Genomic DNA, 6,383 nt, shown 5'->3' with positions numbered 1-6,383 from the left:
AATATTGAGATAAAATGTATCTTAATATACATTCAAGATACTCAATATCCTTGCCGACTCCAGGGGGCATGTACAGCACAAACTGCAAGCTTACAAAACCACACTACATAAGGAAGAAAAAAAAAAAAAGAGCTTTTTTACTTTTTCAAAGGGTCTTTACATCATCCTAAAGTGGTAATTTTATGGTGCATCACATTGTATTAATTGGGCTGTATGGCAGAGCAGTGGGTAGTGCAGCAAGAATGTTCTAGGTTTGATTCCCGGCCCGGTGTCTTTCTGCATGGAGTTGGCATGTTTTTCTCGTGCATTCTTTGGTTCTCTCATGGTACTCCGGCTTCCTCCAAAAATCCAAAAAACATGACTGTTAGGTTACTTGGCTTCTCTAAAGAATTTACCTTAGGTGTGAGTGTGTGCGTGTGCATGGTTGTGTGTCTGTGTTGCCCTGCAAACTACTGGCCAACTGTCCAGGGTGTAACCCGGCCCAACAGCCCCATCACAACCATGAAAAGAACTTAGTTGGAGAAAATGGATGGATGGATTGTATTAATTCATACTCAACTAACTGAAGTTCATAAAATTTTCAATTCAAAAGAAACATGTCTTGTGTAATGTGATGCATCCATGCTGCTGCAAGTTATGTCCTGATGTCAGTTTGGGAAAGTGATATCATGAAAAAACATCACACCACATAAAGAGTGGATACAAGGAAATTCTTCCGATCATCATCACCTAAGACTAAAACTGTAAAAGTGACAGCTGAGCTAAGGAGCCATATCCCCATACTTGAAAATTAAAGAGCTGGAGGAGACACAGTTAGCACCCGCAGCTAAGAAGCGGTAGCAGCACAGAGTCTCAAGTCTCTCCAACTGAGCTGGTACTGTACATCCTGATCATAGCACCAATCCCAGCTGCAGTGGGCTCTCCCAACCAAATGGTCACTGTGGTCCCCTAGATGAATTTGGTGAGGACAAGCCCATTCAGATGATTCTGAAGAAGTTTTCATGTGCGTATGAAATTAAAAATGTGCTTGTCATGGCAATGAGAGACCATATACTGTAGATTAAGCACACTATGTATGCATCATAAATGTATGTGCAGATCTGTGGGAAATGTTAACACTCCCCCACCCCCCGCCCTCTGTGATCATCACATGCACCCCTCACAAAATTGTTCTGCTGCTCATCCACTATGTTTTGCCACCTGGTGCTGTCCGCATCGCTACAAACTTTTCTAGGGGCAGAAATTCTGTCAGCAAAGATGCCACACGGAGGCGCATGGAACTTCAAATGATGTAATTTGGCCATGTGGACTTCATGGGCACGTCAAGCATAAATTAAGCTTAAGGTAACCTGCTGTCTATCAAAACTGACGTAGTCTGGTGTCTAGGTTAAAAATCATTCTTTAAAAATTGGAAGTTGGACTTGAGCAAATTAATTTGAAAAAATAAATAAGAAGAGAAGTACAGAAGATTAATAAATGCTAAGAGTTTTGGTTTCAGTATAAACAACATTAAAAATGACTTGTTTAAAATGTTTAGGGAGTAAGAAAAGCCCCTAAAGGTCGGACCAGAGATGGACCAGTAAACTGAGTTTTTTCTCTTTGACTCATATGTTCTGCATCTTTAGCACCTCTATAATGACCAATTGGACCAACAAGCTTATCCTCCACACACCAGATATCATTTGGATATAGTGTTCTAGGCTACATCTGGTTGGTCTGTCATAGTCTGGATTTATTCAAGACATAGTTTTCGAAAATTTGGCTGTGTTTGGTCCGTTTGATTTTGTCCCACTTTAGTGCAATACTAGATATTCAATTAACTAAAAATTATGGCTTTTCACGTTTCACTTTTCAACCAAATGTAGTTTTTGTTAAATCAAATATATCTTTTCAATGTCTTTACAACCAATTTTTGCTTGGTGGGTATCAGCTAAAACTAAGATAAACACAAAATGCAGCTTTTGCAATCAATAAATAGTTTTAACACTTCCTGTCAACATATAGTAGGCTGAAGATCTTAAAAAAGGGCATCAGTCAGAAGCCTAGGAAGGGTTATAAAGTAATTTTAGAGGATTTGGGACTTCAGGAAACCACAGTGAGAGCACAATTGCTCCAAAAGTACATTGACAACCCCCCCAGGGTGCCACAAAAAAACAAGAATAAAATTTCACAGGCCTCAGTGCCTTTGTTAAGGTCAAATTTCATAATTCAACATAAAAAGAAACCTTGAAAACATGGCCTCTATGGGACAATCTCAAGACCACAACCACTGTCAAATAGAAAGAGCAAAAATGACCATCTTACATTAGCCAAAAAAATACTATCTCAAAGACTTTTTGGAAAATATTTGGTCGACTGAAAAGAATGACAGACACTATATTGAAAGATTGTTTTCTATTGAGACCTTACATAAAGTTAAGATAAAATGCATTCAGCAGAAGTGTTTTCTTAGTGATAAAGAGAAGATGATCTCTTACTTTCACAAGAGATCATGAATGAATGAAATATTGGTATACTTTATATTCATACCTATCCAAAAAAAAAAAAAAAAACTTTGATGGACAGGGTTTTGACATTATTACAAATGGTATGGACAAATACAGCAGTAGCCATTCAAAGTTTCTCCACTTTCCTTGATGGGCCCTTGGCTGGTCCCCAACAATTATATAAATATTTGTACAAAAATATTCTTTCTGTCATGATTTGTGAACATTAAGATCTAAAGAGAAGCATCATCTCCTGTTCAGACCCTGTAATGCAGTAAAAGGGTGCAGTCAGAGTAAAAAAATGTGCACTGGTAAAAACTAATTGTGCATATATGATAACCCCTATGAACTAAATATTTAGTATTATCTAAAACGAGATGTTTTTAGTGCAAACAAAGCTAACTATACGATTTATCTGTGTCGCTGTGTTACTTTAGGCACCTGGATCCAAAATGTACTCACAAATGAAAATGCATAAATAAATAGAGAAATATTTACCCTTACAGTTTGGGTACATTGCCTGTTCAACTTCTTTATGTTGGGTCTGGGCAAACCAGGCCCAATCACGTGCAGTAGCATGACTCCAATCAGGGTCTGCCATCCCAAACATTTTTCTCTGAAAAGCCCCAGTTTGACCAGGAACTGTATGGGCGAAATTTCTCTTATCTCTCTAAAAGCAAACTCTGCTTGGCCTTTGCAATTTCGAAATATCCTTTATTATTACTATCGTTATTTGAATAACATTGAGTTAAAGGTGTTTTTTATGCACCACCACACACATGCCTCAATATGGCGGTAGTTGCCTGGCTGTATCACTGACTGTTACAGTGAGCCGTGTCTCCTTTGTGTACAGTAATTATCTTCACAGCACTATATCTCTACATTGCAACAACACAGAGATAAATATTCATAAAACTGTCAAAACATTGCCAAGGGGCTATTCACATTTCCATGGTAAATGGCTTGTACTTATGTAGCGCTTTATCAAGTCCAAGGACCACAAAAGCGCTTTCCAGTAGATTCAATCAGTCACGCATTCACACATGGATGAAGGTAAGCCATGTTGTACATCCAACTAAGCCAATTAGGATCTAATGTAACCTTCACTCATCAAGACTAAATGTCCCTGAAATAAAGCCTATGTCGTCCTAATAGTAAAGCATAGTAGTGGAATCAAATTCAGATCATGTCTATGAAAGATTTTGGGCCGAGACAAGGTTTACTTCACCAAGACAAATCACTAGATCTGCTTTGTGGTGGATGAATGTGGAGCACCTTAAATAGGCCCAGATGAAGCTAATCTCTGGCAGTTTTTTATAGAAATGGAGACCTTCCCTTTACCTGTTAATACTGTTAGAGTTCACAATTGACTTGGGTGGTAAAAATTCCATTTAACAGTTCGATTTTGTCCTGACTGCCAGTGTGAAAGACTTCAATGAAAAGTTGGTATCCCTTATTACTCAGATAATGACAGAAGAACAATGGCCCGTTGGAACCAGGGAGGAAACACAAATCTGCCTGTACTGAAGGCAAACATCACCTGCACTGCAAAGATTATTAAAAGTCTAATTATGCATATCAAACACCACAGACGGGACAATTAGAACAGAGGGCTTCAGGCTGCCTGGCACAGATGGTTTGCTCATTTAAAGAAAGTACAGACAAGTACAGCACACTCATGAAGGATTTTACTCTTGTTGCAGGTCCCAACAGAGAGGAAAGATGTTGGAACAGACCTATTTAAATTGGAAAAAGCCCTTTTTTTGTTTCCTCAGTGGAAGAGATGGCCAGCACATTTCAGTAGGACATGCAGCCATCGATGGATACATGGCATAAATCAGGTTTTTGTATTTTCAGAAATATTACCCATTTTCTGCAGGCATGTCTGCACAATAAAACATTTATATATATATATATATATATATATATATATATATATATATATATATATATATATATATATATATATATATATATATATATATATATATATATATAAAAAACTAGTACGATGGAGTTTGAAATACAGTGAAAAGTTAAAGCAACCTTTGGACAAAGTTCTACACAAACAGATTTTTTTAACCAACTGATTTATCAAAGATAACAAGCAAAGAACAGGTATGAACATGTTCTCTACCATGGTAACCTTTCCATGTATTTCCTGTGATTATTTTTACAAATGCATACATTCATCTTTACAGATCTAGAAATGAAAAGACAAAGTTGAATGTAAGCATTCTTAGATTCTCTCCATTTAGATTCCTTCAGCAGATGCAGATCCTTATTCTCTATCGCAGCAAATCCCCCTGTTGTCCAGCTTTGCAGTAATGCGATTACTGTATGGTGACATGACTGAATCAGTTGACATTTAGGTAATATTAAACTTTAGTGAGTCCTGTTGCAAACTTTAAATGTCAGACAGAGCAGGAGATACATGCTCAGTAATGGCCTGCTTCACGTTAACTTTACTTACTCTTTTTCGTTACTAGAAATAAAAGCAATGTAAAGATTTTCACAAACAGATTGCACTTACAGGGAGCAGTTCTGTTGTTTTTATTCAACTAAAATTGTTAGTACATCTAGACTGTAGGTGTTGTTACTTTAATCATTTTATATGCAGAAACCCTTAAATGCGGAAAATAACAATAATTTAGTTCTTCTCCTAAGTTTCTGTTTAATTAAAAGGTCTTGAACAGACACCTATTTTAAAAAGACAATATTTGTGTAGGTTTTTTTTTTATCCAAGTTGCCATGGTAGTTAATTTTTTTTATTTAGCTAGTTATTTATTTATTTTATAATTTTAATAAAGTTTTTAAGTTTCTTTTTTTTTATTTCTGCACAATACTTCATTATATGTTTACACTTTTTTATATTCTTTGAGTAAATCAATCTGATGGAAAACTGTTTGTTATTTATCTTTGTCTTAAGTTTGTTAAGTTGTTTTTCTTACCTTTCCTGATATTTATTTGCATATTTATTCAATGGGGAAAATGTATATTAATTTACACTTTAAAGTTTAGATGAGTGTTCTTTTTGCTCAATAAATAGCAGGTAGTTTGTCTTTTATAAGACAGTGAAAGATTTTTATTTTTATTCTTGATGATAATGAAGCTTGAATGCATATTTAGACCTGAAGACTTAATTAAGATTCAGATTAACTTTATTTTTTCATTTGGTTGGTACTTCTGGGAAAATGTTTTTCTAAAAAACCACACAACGCCTAATGCTACAAGCTAATCAGCCCTGTGAACACATCCGCCATGGCCAATCATCATCTGTTGCAGGAATCTGCTCTAAAAAGACTGATAGGGAAGTCTCATTTCTGCTCCATGCAACATCCCTCCATCCCCTCTTCACCATCTTCCTTGTTTTCATCTGGCTGTTTTCCTCTTTTGGCCTTCATTCTGCCACCTGTGTCAGGCCCCTGTGGGAAAACCTTATCTATCCTAATTCCTCTGCTAAATCATGATATAAAAATTCTCTATGGGTACGTCTTCCACCAGGCCTGAACACCAAACTCTCTAATTGTTTGTCTTTTATTACAGTTTTTTTTTCAGATTGAATTGCTTCTATATTTAAATGTTTTTTATTTCAATAGATTTTTCTCTCTGTATCTTGCCAGGGATAAAAAACAAAAATACAAAGACTAAATCTCGAGTTGGTTTGGGTTGCTAGGTGAGGGGCACTTCCTACCGACTTTGTTGTCATAATATACAGTTTTTTAAAACTGCTCTTTGTTAATAGAAGCAACAGAGACCCAAATGGTAGTGCTTTTGCACAATAGGTTCTTCTTTTTTAAATACTTAAAGTCGTAGGGAAGTTATATTTAAATGCCAAATCATTCTGGCTTCAACATGTATATACTGTAAATGTACTCTTTATCAGACCATATTGTC

The sequence above is a fragment of the Cyprinodon variegatus genome, unplaced genomic scaffold (genome assembly GCF_000732505.1).
Source record: "Cyprinodon variegatus isolate N-32 unplaced genomic scaffold, C_variegatus-1.0 Scaffold474, whole genome shotgun sequence".
NCBI lineage: Eukaryota > Metazoa > Chordata > Actinopteri > Cyprinodontiformes > Cyprinodontidae > Cyprinodon > Cyprinodon variegatus.
This window is presented reverse-complemented; position numbering follows the sequence as displayed.